This window comes from Hippocampus bargibanti, linkage group LG04 (genome assembly GCF_051943395.1).
Source record: "Hippocampus bargibanti isolate YZ-2025 linkage group LG04, ASM5194339v1, whole genome shotgun sequence".
In the NCBI taxonomy this organism is placed as follows: domain Eukaryota; kingdom Metazoa; phylum Chordata; class Actinopteri; order Syngnathiformes; family Syngnathidae; genus Hippocampus; species Hippocampus bargibanti.
Genome location: NC_142737.1, coordinates 6,175,459 through 6,191,059, shown reverse-complemented (window position 1 = coordinate 6,191,059; position 15,601 = coordinate 6,175,459). Strand labels below are relative to the sequence as shown.

At 38.0% G+C, this 15,601-nt stretch overlaps 1 protein-coding gene across 1 annotated transcript in view; it reads right to left on the bottom strand.

Moving 5' to 3' along the window:
* The window catches only part of rhobtb4 (Rho related BTB domain containing 4), a 52,417-nt gene extending 39,776 nt beyond the window's left edge, over positions 1 to 12,641 (bottom strand). Inside the window, exons 1-2 of the mRNA XM_088993736.1 lie at positions 12,416 to 12,641; positions 11,933 to 12,031 (exon numbers count right to left, since the gene is read on the bottom strand). The gene's annotated coding sequence lies outside the window, so the exon portion shown is untranslated. The remainder of the gene's footprint in view (positions 1 to 11,932; positions 12,032 to 12,415) is intronic.
* Positions 12,642 to 15,601: the final 2,960 nt, after the last annotated feature.

Genomic DNA, 15,601 nt, shown 5'->3' with positions numbered 1-15,601 from the left:
ACACTGAAGACTCGATAAGGCTTGTGAGCAGAGGACACGACTTCTTATGTTTTATGTAGATTGTCCTATCTCTTGTGTAGCCAGATGTTGGTTCCTCATTATAACCTAATGAAGACGTATCGCTATGTTATTGCGAAGTAAAAATAAACAGTGCAGGCTAAGTGTCAGAGAGCTCCTGATTGGGCTATTTGTTAGGCTTTAATTCGTTATGGAGCGAGAGAGGTTTGTTTCCTGCTAGCGAAAAAAAACACATTAGTTATTACAAAGAAGGCCCATGAGCATGAGTGGCTCCAGGAAAAACGACTTCCTTTCTTTTAAATGCATTTTTGTTATGAGCAGTCAAAACATATTCATGGCCTCTGACTCAACGCCAGAAAAACCACAAACAAAGAGTGAAAGAAAGTCAAGTAAAATACCGATAGGCAGGAGTTATATCGCAATTTTTGAATGTCAGGAAGAGGTGGCGGTAGGAGTGTTGGCGTTTCGAAACAATGCAAATTAAATTGCAGGTAAAAAGACACATGTACACAAAAAAATAAATATCTTAAAGGGACAAGCGAATGTCTACATGTACAAAAAAAACAATAAATGATGGATCTCTTTCTGGACATCTGAACATCAGCATGGACCAAAGTGGTGAACAAAAAAGATGACTTCATTCTTGTAGACAACACAGAGACATGTCCGGTCAACGTAGGAAAGCCAAAAGAGGTAGAGCCGCGCCTTTCACCTGGTTTTATACATACAGCGGTGATGACATCATTTCGACCGGGCCTATCAGCTACGAGAAGGGTGAAATATGATATTAGACTAAAAATAAAGATAATAACGGTACACACTACAGATACGCAAAGTAATCAAATAAACTACATACATCTATATATAGACTAAACTAACATACAAATGAGTTGAAATGAAGTAACATAGGATGTTTACGGATGTGTATATAAAAACGTTCTATCAAACAAACAGGAACTGAACGAAATGTAATTACAGAACAAAAAGACAGCAGGGAAAGACAGAAAGGCAACGGAAAGAGATAACAGATTGATACAGGAGCCAAACAAAAACAGACTCCAAGACATGACAGACAGAAAAGATAAGCACACCTTGAAAACAACACTAAATCAAACAACTGGCAGATTAACATGACCAAAATAAACAAATAAGTCGTCCTGCAGAAGTAGTCCGGGACAAAATATTTCACCAAACAAAAAAAAAAATCAGACTTCAACGGACAGTTAGAACGGCGGAAAAAAATAATAGCCAGTTTCGAGGACTTGCACATTACAAGAATCGAAACAAGGGCACGGAAAAATCCTACTGGACCCTCCGCACCTTGCCCACTACATTTTCCAGCGACTCCCCTCAGGCAGGCGCTACGTATCCAAGCGCGACAAATGCGCATCTTTGCAAGTTTTTTTGTAATGCAGCGTGTTCTACCGGAGACAAAATCCTTGTACATACATACTTGACAATAAAGTCAAAGTCAGCTTTATTGTCAAATATGCTAATATGCATGACATACAGCACAGATGAAATTAATGTCCTCTCGGACCCAGCGTGCAAGGCATGCAAGGCACTTATAACGTGGATAAAAAGACATACAATTGACAACAGACAATACATGTAATTTCTGAATGTAGTGTGGTAGTGTCATCTGGAAAGTGAGGTAGTGACGTATGTAAAGTGAGGAAGTGACGTATATAAAGTGACGTAATGTAGTAATACAAAAACAAACAAGAAAGGGTTGAAGTGAGGTATTGCAGAAAAAAATGAGAAAGAACAAAAAAAAATGAGTTCAGGATGATAGTACAGCATGTAGCGTGTACTCAGAGTTCGGTGAGTGTGGCAGTGGGTAGGGGCAGGGTGGGCAGGGCTGGGAGGGAGTTGATTAAAGATGATTCAGATTCTGAAAAATGTTCTCAAGAATTTCAAGCACTCATGGGAAAAAAAACAAGATGGTGAACCAGGGTGGCGATTGGGCGTGATCAGAATCAGAATCATCTTTATTGCCAAGTATGTAGAACACACAAGGAATTTGTTTCAGGTAGAACACGCTGCACTAGTATCGTCGTCAAAAAAACTGGAATACAGTGATACCTTGGCTTTCGAACTTAATTGGTTCCCAGACAGAGTGTGTCAGGCAAAAAGTGTATATCCCAAAAAATAATTTCCCATAGGAAACCATTAAAATGAGAATAATCCGTTCCCAGGTCCCCATAACACATAATTTTCTACTTTCTAATTTTCCAAGCCTTAAAACGACAAAAAATAGACCTTATTTTATGTATAATAAATGTGCTATGGTATTATAATTAAAGAAATAAACTACAGTATAATAAAGTGGTTTTATTGACCTTTGTGATGGTCGTTGATGGCTTGATGGAATGGAGTGGCTGGTTTCATCAGCATTAAACACTTGATGATGAACGTAACCTTCTTCTTTCACCATCTTGAGGAATGATCCCTTGTAGGTGCTTTCTCTGCGATAATTGTATCTAGTTCCTCATCAACTGTGTTCTGTTTAGCTTTTTGCGTCAAGTGTACAGAAGGCTTGTGTGGGTTGTTGGTGGAGCCTGATTGATGGGATATTTTAACCTTGCAGTCGACACTCTGCCTTTCAACTATCAAAGTTGAAAAGACAATATTTCTGTGTTCGAGCCTTTCTTCAAAGTGTCCGACTGAACATCTCTGACACTGGAATACTGCACTAACATGGGAAATAAGGGGAAACACTGCCATGGCCAGAGCTTTATCAGCACTTGATTAATATGAATCCTTCCTGCAAAGCTCAAATTCATGAAAATGTGTCATCATAAAAAGTAATTGAGAATGGCAACCTGATGAGGTATTGACAGTCATTAATGCTCATTTGTGATCCATCAAAATGATTTTGTCCTGGCCAACTATTCTTCGATTTTGCTGCGACCTGAAGTGATATGACACTGTAAACTTTGACCAAGGTTTAAGACCAGACAGCAAACAGGAAAAAGGTCAAAGAGGATAAATTGAGGGATTGGACAAAGAGTGGGGGAAAAGTTAACTTTGCTTTCAGTCGTCTAATGTGAACTCGACAAAAACGCATGGAAACTTCCTTATCAGCAGTGTAGTTTATCATAAAAATGCCATTTCAGATCTACTAAAACAGAAATGGAATCATATAATCCCTTTGCATGCATTATTACATAATGCAAAGAGTATAATAGTCCAACTTGTGATGAGGAGTGCGATCTGAGTGTCCTCAGTGCAGGTTGGTCAGAATTCCAGAAAGCGACCGATCAAACAAAGAGGAAGGCCAAGTCAAACACTCCTGGACGTCAGTCTGGTTCAGACAAGCTTTTCAGTCCGGGCATTTGGACACAAGTCATACCCGCATGTAGCACAAGGGTTCAAAATTTCCACTATGGACACCGTAAAATAATATGAACTTAATCTTGTGTTCCGGTTGTGGTTTGCATCAGCGTGATATTTCACAGGTCGCCATTAGACCCCGAAAGTTGAATACAATCCAGTTTGGGATGCGAAAGACAAAACAGATACGCACTTATCAGTTATCACTATTAAGCAATGGCGGGCCGTGCATGTCACTCCTAGGCCTTCAGTAGTCCTATGTCCGCTGCTGCTTTGAGTTGAGTTCAAATACCCTCATTGGATGTTGTTTACCAACTTCTGCTGTTTATTGCGGTGAAGTAATAAAAAACAAACAAACACACACAAAAACAAGGTCTTCCCCAATAAAAGCGACTACAATACCTCAGAGTCAAACACTCTTTTAAACAATGTAATTTTTCAAACCATTATGGAAAAACTCAATTTTGAGATAAGAATAACATGAAAACTGCTCTAACCAGGACTTGCGGGAATATGATTAAACACACAAGCTCATCTATGTGCAGTAGGTGTCCAGAAATAGAGTGATGGAAAAATCTATACTGGTGTCGGGTTATATCCGCCAGACTGCTGCATGCGCGGTGGCCTGTCCAAACAACTGCTGGACAATGGTCACTAGGACCGCATATCAGTCACTGCGCCACGTAAGGCTTAAAGTATCCGAGTAAGGTCAATGGTCAAGTGGGTAGAGGCTCTCTGGGATGGTGCATGATCCAAAGCTAATCCGCTGGTGAAAAGAGGTTTTGCAATGTTAGTTCAAAATCACATGCGCGATTTTGAGTTGCAATGTTGAGTCGAGATGTACAGCACATTATCTCCCAGCTGGACATTTGATTGCTGCATTAAGAGGAATATAAGTGGCAATAAAAATAATGTGTCTTTATGACAGGAATAGGGCATAACAACACACAAATCTTACTTTGAATGCATTAGTATTTAGAAGCCATACATTGATGTTAATTATTAATGTTAAGATGAGAGCAGGGAAATCATATGAGGGGCAGAGAGACAGACAAAGATGCCCCCAATTTTTGTTTATATAATATAATATAATATAATATAATATAATATAATATAATATAATATAATATAATATAATATAATATAATTTTCCCCTTATCAGACGCCAGAATCAATTTTGAATGAAATACTGTGACGATCAATGATAAATATTGCTCAGGGGACCGGGCAAAATGTGCAAATGGGCCATATGCGGGCCACGGGCCACAGTTTTGAGGACTGATGATTTCATACTACTACTACTACTACTACTACGACGACGACGACTACTACTACCACTACTACTACTACTACTACTACTACTACTTGTACTACTACTACTACTAATAATAATAATAATGATAGTAACTATATTAACAATAATAATAATAATAATAGTAATAATATTAACAATAATAATAATAATAATAATACCGGGTTAGATGTTAGATGGAGGACATTGATTTGCTGTGGCGATCTCCGAAGGGAAAAGCCGAAAGGAAAATAATAATAATAGTAATCATCATCATTATCATTATTATTATTATTATTATTATTATTATTATTATTATTAGTAGTAGTAGTAGTAGTAGTAGTAGTCGTAGTAGTAGAAGAAGAAGTAGTAGTAGTAGTAGTAGTAGTACACATTTTATTTTTGTTTTTACTTTAATTTTACTTTTAATTTTATTATTTAATTTTATTATTTTATTTATGTATTATTAAAACACTAATAACCGTTATTATTATTATTATACATTTTATTTCTACGCGCCTTTCAAAAATCATTTAAATACAATTTTTCCGGAATGAGGCATCAAGGTCAAAGGTCACGTGTCCTCCCTGGGCTCATGTCAGTGTCTCTTTGTTACTGTCTCAATTTCCGAAATTATGCACATAATTGGGAATGGTCAATAGTTGTTTGTTGATAAAATATATGCCTTATGATTGACAGGTGACTCGTCTTAGCATATCCCACTACCACTTTCCCAAAATCATCTCAAACTTATTAAGTTGCATTAAAAAAATACATGAAGAGGCTTGTGAACAAGTTGCAAACCCCTTTTTTGTTTTGTTTTAGATTTTCGGAATGTCACCAGATTAAACCCGCACTTCCTAAAAATAAAAACGGGCCGCATCGAGCTCCTTGAAATAAGAGTGGAGTAAAAGTGACTCACATGGGTCGAAATGGGCTTGAGAGTGGCAAACCAAACTGCGCATTGCACGGTGATTCAGTTTCACATTTCCATGTGGGATGAGAACCACAGAGACAAACATTGCAGATCTCATTCTAACTTGTCACACGGCACTCAGCCCGGCCCAACGATTCTCCCATATCTGTGTGCGTCGTTTGTATGTGTTGGCGAGACAGAGCGTGTGTCAGCTGGTTTGCATCAGCCTTCTCAAACTGCAAAGAAACAATCTTTCACCCCGACAACAATGTGTTTGTATGGAAACAGATTCTACGACTGGCGAAGCACCTTGGAGTGAGGGTTAATGTGTATCAAAATGCTCCCTGACCTTGATTAGTAGCAAATGGATGTTTATCTCACTTCAGATGAGTTAAATCCGACATGCGATCCATGGGTCGCATGCCATTATGGCTTATTCAAGTGTTCAGGCTTTTCTCTATTTTTCTCGTGTCTGCAAATGAGAAGGGAGGCGAGGATGATATTTATTTATTCGTGGATTTATGTAATTGTGTATTTATGTATTTATTTATCTATTTATTTATTTATTTATTTATTCGTGGATTTATGTAGTTGTGTATTTATGTATCTCTCTACTTATTTATTTATTTATTTATTCAGCCATGTATTTATGTAGTTGTCTATTTATTTATTTTTGTTCATGTATTTGTGTCCTTATTTATTTTTTATTCGTGTAGTTTTAAAATTAAACCTTTAAATGTTGTATTTATTTATTTATTTACTCACTCATGGATTTATGTAGTTGTGTATTTATTTATTTTTGTTTATGTATTTGTGTCTTCATTTCTTGTATATTAATGTAGTTGTGTATTTTTATTTATTTTTTTATTCATGTAGTTGTTTATTTATTTATTTATTTATTTATTTATTTATTTATTTATTTATTTATTTATTTAGTTATTTACGGTGAGACCTCGGTTTACGAACACCTTGCCTTACTAAATTTTCGGTTTACGAACATCAAATTTATGAAAATTAAACCTTGAAATGTTGTATTTATTTATTTATTTACTCATGGATTTATGTAGTTGTGTATTTATTTATTTTTGTTTATGTATTTGTGTCTTCATTTGTTGTATATTAATATAGTTGTGTATTTTTATTTATTTATTTATTTTTAATCCGCCTATTTATTTATTTATTTATTTATTTATCTATTTATTTATTTATCTATCTATCTATTTATTTATTTATTTATTTATCCGTCTATTTATTCATCTGTCTCTTTATTTATTCATCTGTTTATTTATTTATTTATTGAGGGCGGGTTGACATTCCGTTGTCTCAATTCGAGGAAGCCAGTTGATGAGGAAATTAATTTAACAAAGCATATTAATAAATGGGCAAATTAAAAAAAAAAAGGATTTGCAGGCGGTGACGCAGTGCAACATTGCTGAACACATGAGAGCTGCTATTTTTTTGCTGTGGTTTCATCCAAACAAGGGAAGTGGTCAACATGCAAACCCAAATGTTCAACCACACAAATTCATCGCGATGTACTGCAAAAGCATGAGAAAATTCAAATATTAAAGTGAGACACTCAAGTCTTGGGTTGAAGCACTTTTTTAAAGGCCTAGAAGATCAGCTTTCGGGGGCTTAATGATACTAGCAGATGCTCAACAAGGAAACACTGCTATAAACAAAGCAAAACACAAATTGCGGCCAAGTAAGTCAGCAAAAAAATGAGAACAGGGAGAGTGGATCATTTATATTAAAATTAAATTAGATTATTAAAATAGATAGTTCTCATGGTACTGGTTGATGGCCATTATCACAACTGTGTATTTATTTATTTATTTATTGATTGATTTATTTATTTGTCTGTATGTCTGTTTATTTGTCTATTTATATGTTTATTTATATATTCATTCATTCATTTATTTGTTTATTTATTTACATATTTGTCTGTCTGTTTATGTTTGTTTATTTATTTATATGGAAGCATAGTTATTTATTTATTTATTTATTTATTTATGTTGACTTGATTATTTATATATTTATTTATTTATTTGTTTATTGATTTATTCATTGATTCATTTATTTACAGATTTGTCTGTCTGTTTATGTTTGTTTATTTATTTATACTGCAGCATATTTATTTATTTATTTATTTATTTATTTATCTATTTCAGAATCAGAATCAGAATCATCTTTATTGCCAAGTATGTAGAACACACAAGGAATTTGTTTCCGGTAGAACACACTGCGCTAGTATCGTCGTCAAAAAAAACTGCTAAGTTGCATTATACAGTTCCATTTTGTTTTACTTTTACTGTTTGTTTATTTATGTTTGCTTGATTATTTATGTTTTTATTTTTTTATTTTTTTATTCAATCATTCATTTTATTTGTCTGCCTGTCTGTCTATTTATATGCTTATTTATTTATTTATTCATAAGTTCATTTATTTATTTACATATTTGTCTGTCTGTTTATGTTTGTTTGTTTATTTATTTATTCATACGGCAGCATATGTATTTATTTATTTATTTAGTTTTGCTTGATTAATTATTTAGTTTTGCTTGATTATTTATTTATTTATTTATTTATCAGTGAAAGTGAAGCGTCAATCAAAGTGGCTGCAAATTGTTCCCCTGCAATCAGTGGTTAGATTCTACAAATTGTTTTTTACATTGTACTGTACCAAAAAAAGTTAGTCGTACAAAAGTAACATTGCAACAGTGTAACGTGTTACCGTCCTCACCGCTGAGCGCTAACGTATTCCATTTTATGCTATAAACCGCAAATATGAAGAAAGCAAGTTGTGCACAAATCCAGATGTGGTAAACCTCTGGCCCTGGAACATTGCCCTCTTTCACCATGTCCTCTATCACTCGACAGACCCCTCCGCCTTTCTCTTGCGCCGGTCCTCGGTTAGCAGACATGCTGCTGGCTATTCCCGTGGGTTCTCTTATCTCCTATTGCCCCTCCAGTCTTGCCCAGCCCTGCCCATTCCTGTCTTCACTGGCGACACCTTCTTATCCAACTCTCTTGACACACAGACATGGTTGACGATGCTGCATGAGGTGTTAATAGAGTGATCGGAGCGGACTGTATATCAGCCAGTGGCGGGCCGTGAATTTCATTGCTAGGCCTTCAGTAGTGCTATGTCTGAATCAATGCAGACTGAAAAAAAGTGTGGTGTGATTTACTACAAGTCCACTAGAGGGTAGCATAAGCCAGGATATAACCGACTTTTTTTTTAATGATGTCCATTTTTCACTTGAAAAGATCATCTTGAAAATGGCTTGAACAGTAAATCTGCAACCAAATTTCATTTCTTAATTCTCCTACTTCAGCCATTGTGGGTTGACAAAACTGCAATTAAATCAACACAATATATTTGCTTATGCAGCTAGCTACGAATACATTATGCTAGCTCTGGCCAGTATGCTCTTATCACTCGCGGCTTGTGATCACAGCAGTTTTTGCAAACTACAGTTGGCTAGTGGCTATCCAATCATAGTTTACGAAAACTCTGACGTTGACCAGCGCCTTCAAGAAGGCGTTGGTACCCCTTTTGGGTTGCTAACTTGAAACCTGATTGGTTAGAGCAACAGTTTGATCGACACATTTGATGCGACAGGGCCTGCAGAACTGATTGTGAAGGCTTCCAGGTAGATTTCTGAACCTGGTAACAAATGACAGCTGAAATGACAGCTGAAATGTGAAATGCTTAAAAACAGGGGAAAAGTAATGAAAGGACGCTGACAGACAATGGACAAAATATAATTAACAGCAGTCCGTGATTCAGATATTTTTAGGCCAGCAGAGAACACTTTGCAGGCCTCGACGGTCCGCCACTGATATTACAGACATTACAGTACAATTTAGAGCACAGGTGTCAAAGTCAAGGCCCGCGGGCCAAATCCGGCCCACCACATCATTTTTTCGGCCCGCGAGAGCAAATCAAACTTGTTAAATTCCATGATGATTGCTAAAATCAGAGCCAAAATTTCATATTTTTGGATGTCAACCACAATAAAAGTCATTATTCTTGACTTCAGATTAAAAAACGAGTTATTCATTAATTTGCTGTGTGCTCTATATGTAATATTTGAAGGGATTTAAACATTCTAATGGCTTCCCCAAATTCATAACGGCCCTCGAGAGGAAACCATAACTACAATGTGGCCCGCGGCAAAAAATGACTTTGACACCCCTGATTTAGAGCAACTGGGACTTCAAAACAAGGACCACAAGTATTTTCAAAAGGAGACCAAAAGACATTAGCACCCGGTAGCTGAGCCTATACCAACGATCCCCTTCACGCAGAGCCTGGGTTGTAGTACCAGGCCTCTCGAGAGGGGTTGGACCATTTTATACACTGAAGATGTCCCTGGTGAGAGGTGCAGGTCAGATATGGGCCCCCCTTGAGCCCCCTCATCATTCTCATCTCTTTAACAGTCGCAATGGCTGTAGTCATTAACATTGGCCATGCAGACCGACTAACTTCTCTTTGTCTTTCTTAGACACCCCCCCAACGACTTGGTGTTCTCACTCTGTGAAACTTTCCCAAGAAGACAAAAATCATGTGGTTCAGGGAAGAGGAGGTCATGCTGTGTCACGTCTTTGTTACTTCTTTTTTTTTTTATGTGCACATGTCCTGCATCCAAGGACCCCCGCTTTTGACTTTGATTAGTTTGCCCTTGCACACGTGTATTTGCGCACACACACAGACACACAAGGCTCCCCGAACCGATTGCACTGCAGCATATTGGCAGACAGCGGGACAGCCTCACCCTGAAGGCGTAAAAAAAAAAAAATGGTTCAAATTCCACAGCTGATAGAAAAATACAAGAGCGAGACAGAACAGACTGAAGGATGTCAAATTAATCAGATCATCAAAAAGCACGACCATCCCCTTTCTTCCACTATTCTCTGCGCAAGTTGACATACAGGGGGAAAAAAAATGCTTGTATTGAACATGCCGAAGGTTGAACGGTTTGGATTTTTTTATGCGGCTCCCATCAAGCTTTAAAGTTAACAACACACAAGCAGATGGTTTATTGTTGACTTTTTGGCATCTTTTTGATGCATTTCGTAGCAGAAAGGAAATACAGAAAAGGTCATGAAAAAAACAACATGGTGTCACTTCTTCAAATGTTTAACTCAATCACCGCCATTCCCGAATAGATTCGGGAATTGAAAATATGACGTAAAGCACCATTCTTGAATTTGTTCTGTTTTTTTTTTTTCATGCTTGGATTCCGATAAAGTACTGGCCATGGTCTCTGGCAATGTTTTTTTTTTCCTTTCCACAAGGGGGCACCATTTTCCCTTTTTCCATGTTAGTGCTTTGTTCCAGCGTCAGCTGTTGTTAAAGCGCTATATAAACCAATATACAGTAAAGTCTCGTTATATCGATATCGGATATATCGATAGTCCCGGTTATATCGATACTATTTCTATGCACACACGGAGAAAATTACATGCAAACAGGGTCGGATATATCGATAGTCCCGGTTATATCGATATTTTTTCAGACTCCCTTGGATATCGATATAACGAGACTTTACTGTATATGTATTGCATTGTATTTTGTACAGTCGCCATCATATAACTCCAGGCCCATATAATTTAGGAATTAACTCTTTTTTTGATGAAAGATGAGACTAACATTTGTTACGCTGCATTGAATGTTTATGTAGTCCTATAACTCAATATTCTGTGGGACCTGGAATTTGACTGAAAATGACAAAAACCCTGGCATTGGAGTGAACACATTTTTTGCACATTGTCTGGTAGTGAATGAGTTCACTTCTTTTTACACGTCTATTGAAATGACCAGCGTGCAGGAATGGATTATTTTCAAGATTAAACTTTCAGTGGTGCAAAAGTGACACTACTTCACGAGTTAAAATAGCTAAAGTTTTTTTTCTACTTCTTTCTTTCCTTAGTTACGCACACAAAAAAAAAAAAACATAAAACAATTACAAAGTAATTATAAGATAAAAAGCAACATGCATTCTTTGACTAGGGAAACGCCTTAAGGACACGCATACGATATTTCAGTCAGTTGCTTCACGTGCACACACCCACTCGAGTTTGATGAAATGTGTTTTCCTCCTATCTTCAATCTATCATGATGACTGGAAAGCCGCATACAGTAGATGTGGAGAACAGATGTTTTGTTGAGATAAAGTACAACTTATTCTGATAACGTGCACAACTTTTTTTTGTTGAAGCGAACCGTTACATAACTCCCATTCGCCTTCTATAAAGTTTTACTGCGTGCACAAGCACAAAACCACGTTGTTGTCAAGTTGTTTTTGTTGTTGGGTGAGTTTGCATAACAGCGTGTGTGATTAAAGAACATCAAGTCATTCCTACCTTTAAACGGACATCCACCACCAAGAATCACTTCGCGTCTCTTTCTCCTCGACGTCCACTTGCAGTTTTAACACCTTCCGACTGCTCGCCTGCTTCTCTCTGCAAGCCGCACAAATGCAATGATGAGGGGGAGAAGGAGAAGGAGGAGTAGGAGTAGGAGGAGGGGGAAGAGGATGACATCTAATCAGAACCTTTCTGCCCTTGATACGCTTTGGACTCGCGTGTGGTGTTGACGCGTTTTTTTTTTTTTTACTCCTCAAGTTGTTGTGTCCCGTGTCTCGCTGTCCCACCCACACAGCAGACACTCTTGGAAAGTCAACACACGCTGTTGCTTTCTTATTTGGGTTTAAATATCCGCGTGGTTAAAATATAAAAAAATACGGTTCGCAAAATTCCCAGTTACTCTGAACGCATCCGATCACAAACTGGAACAAAGTCAATTTCTTGTTTTTTTTTTCTTCTTTTTGTCCAGTTTCTTCCTACCTTAGGAAAGCGTATCCCTTTCCTCTTGGTGGTTTTCGTGCCCTCTCTTCGCAGTGGTCTCGCCCACTTGTGTTGATGTTCAACTCTGGGCCAGCCTTCAAGTGCAACAGCAGCAGCAGCAGCGCCTGGACGTCAGCCGCATCTCTCGTGGGCTGCGAGCCACACCCCATCCATTCATTCATAAAGTGCAGAGAGTGCCAGTAGGTGCTTGTGCACGGGCACGCGCACGTATCAGTACGTACAGCAGTTGACATTGAATGACACTGGAAATATATGACAGCAGCAAGTAGTTCTGCTCAACCGGGAGATCCAACGGAAGAAACAAAGCTTTCAACAAAAAAAAAAAAACCTGCTTTTGAAAAGACATCCTGTACTGTAATGAATTCTATTGAAACACTTAAGTAGTCCCGAACAATCCAATCCATGAAGCAGGGATGAGATTACCTCCCTTTGCAGAGATTTAGAGCAATGGATTATTATTATGGTTGTACTTTGCATTACGGTGAGGTGCCTCGAGTATTTTCCCGCTCCCAAATTATCACGCTATACAACTCACCATCAAAACCGTAGTAGTCCACCGCATAATTAACAACAAGAGTTGAACTTTGCGCCGTCAGAATTCGGGATACAATGGATTTCATTGCCGCTAATTTTCATAGATATGCCGATCTGTTTATCAAATCAATGGAATTAACACATACGGTGATACCTCGGTTTACTAACCCCTTGGCTTCGAACGATACATTTATGAACATTTTACCTTGGCATACAAACTTTTTTTCGTACACGGAGCTGCCTCGATGAGTGATGTATCGTTAACAAACGAGCCCGTTATTCTAAAAAACAAAATGGCATCCGACTATTTTTGTCCTCGATTCCTCACCCCCAGTCTTCGGCTAAAGCCACATGATTGGTCAAGAAAGCAGCAGGGGGGGGGTAAACATTAAAGAGACATACAGACGACAGTGAGAGTTTCAACTTTGATAGTTCAAAGGCAGAGTGTAGACTGCAATATCCCATCAATCAGGCTCCACAAACCGTACAAGCTATCTGTACACTTGACGCAAAAAGCTATTAACCCAGCTAAACAGAACACAATTGATGAGGAACTAGATAAAATTATCACAGAGAAAGCACCTACGAGGGATCATTCCTCAAGATGGTGAAAGAAGAAGGTTATGTTCCTCATCTAGTGTTTAATGCTGATGAAACTGGCCACTCCATTCCATCAAGCCATCAACGACCATCACAAAGGTAAATAAAACCACTTTATTTTATAGCACACTTTATTTCTGTAATTATAATACCATGTCACATTTATTATACGTAAAATAAGGTATAATCTGAGGCTTAGAAAATTAGAAAGTAGAAAATTATGTTTTATGGTGACCTGGGAACGGATTATTCTCATTTTAATGGTTTTCTATTGGAAATTAATTTTTGGCATACACACTTTTCGCCTTCCACACTGTCTGGGAACCAATTAAATTCGTAAACCAAATTATCACTGTACATGGTAGACTACAAGGTGTCAAAGTCAAGGCCCGGGGGCCAAATTTGTCCCGTCACATCATTTCATTCGGCCCGCGAAAGCAAATCATACTTAAATTATACAAACATTCCATGATGTTTTCTAAAGTCCGAACCAAATTGTTTCATGTAAATCACAATAATAGTCATTACGTGTTAGGTGTCCTTGAGCGTTTTGAAAGGCGCTTAGAAATTAAATGTATTATTATTATTATTATTACTTCTATTTTGCAAACTAGTTAGTCACTTTGCTCTGACAGTCTGCGGCTGGATGGATGCATGGCTTGAGGAGCCCACGCTGAGAAGAAAGGAGCGTAAGCGCAGAGCGCAGATGCGTATGGAGAATTGTCACAGCTTGGAATTGAAGTGGATTTACGTGGGACAGGAGATGTGAGACAATCTCTTTTCATCAATGGAGGCTACAGCTGCCTGTTTGCTGACAACATTTAGGTTGTAGTAGACATGCACATTCCACCATGACGTCTCTGATCCACTACTGAAAATGATGCTTTGATCCTCTCCTCTTTCATCTAGAACTGCTTCATACAATAAGGAGGGTGAATAAAAGTGCTTGTGTTGATAAAAGTTTTTTTTTGTTGTTTTGATTTCAAGATGGCACAGCGAGAGGGGCTGCCTTTCCAACAGCTCCTGTATTTTGTTTTTCGATTTCTTCCTTTCCTTTTACTTTCATCACTTTGCTGCAGTGAAATGTGAATTTCTCCACTGCGAGACTAATAAAGGCAAATCCAATCCAATTCATTTGTTGTGCGCTGTGTGGAAGGGATAAAACATTCTAATGGCTTTCCCAAATTCATAACGGCCCCGGAGAGGAAACCGTACCAACAATATGGCCGGCGGCAAAAAAAATGGGTTTGATACCCTTGTGGTAGACTATTACATGTGTGATTTTTCAACGTGACTTTTAGTGTGAAGAATACACTTTTAAAGCTACTACAAAGGTTGCAGATGATTGCATCATCTATGTAGGAGTCCTCTGCAATGGCAATGCGTACAACTGTTAAGATGTTCATGTCACGTTTCAGTTTGCGACCAACGGGTGGCACCGTGAGGTCCCGCCTGCAGCTGCACGGGTGTTGGTTGACTTCCCGGCACGACTATTCAGTGACTGGTCATTGTTGGTTTCACCTTGTCAGGTTTGTTTTATCTTGACATGTTTTAGTCATTGTTTTGTTTGCTACTTTGGACCTTTATGTTCTAATGACTTTGATGCTTGAGAATTTGTACTGTCCAGACATGGCGTTGCCAGACTCTGCTATGATTGGTCCCTGCTCTCAGGTTGGGGGGAGCAGAGGACTACTCCCTGCGGCTACATTGATTACTTCTATTGTCCTGACTGATTACTTCTATTGTCCTGACTGAGTATGGGGTCTACAATTGGCGTGATTGCCCCATTTGATCTGGTATCACCTCATCAGCATAACTAAGCCTATGTTGCCTAAGAAGTCGGTTGTAGGAACGATCCAATTTGTACCTCAACCCACCATGGCGATTTAGTGAAGGGTTTAGCTGTTCAAAGAAGTACAGATGACGGCTGAAGAAACCTTCGTATCTCTGCTTACCAGCAAAATGTTAGTTTGCTGACAAAGCTTTTCGGATGAGGAGCGAAACGTCCGACACCTCCAAAGAAGTACAGAT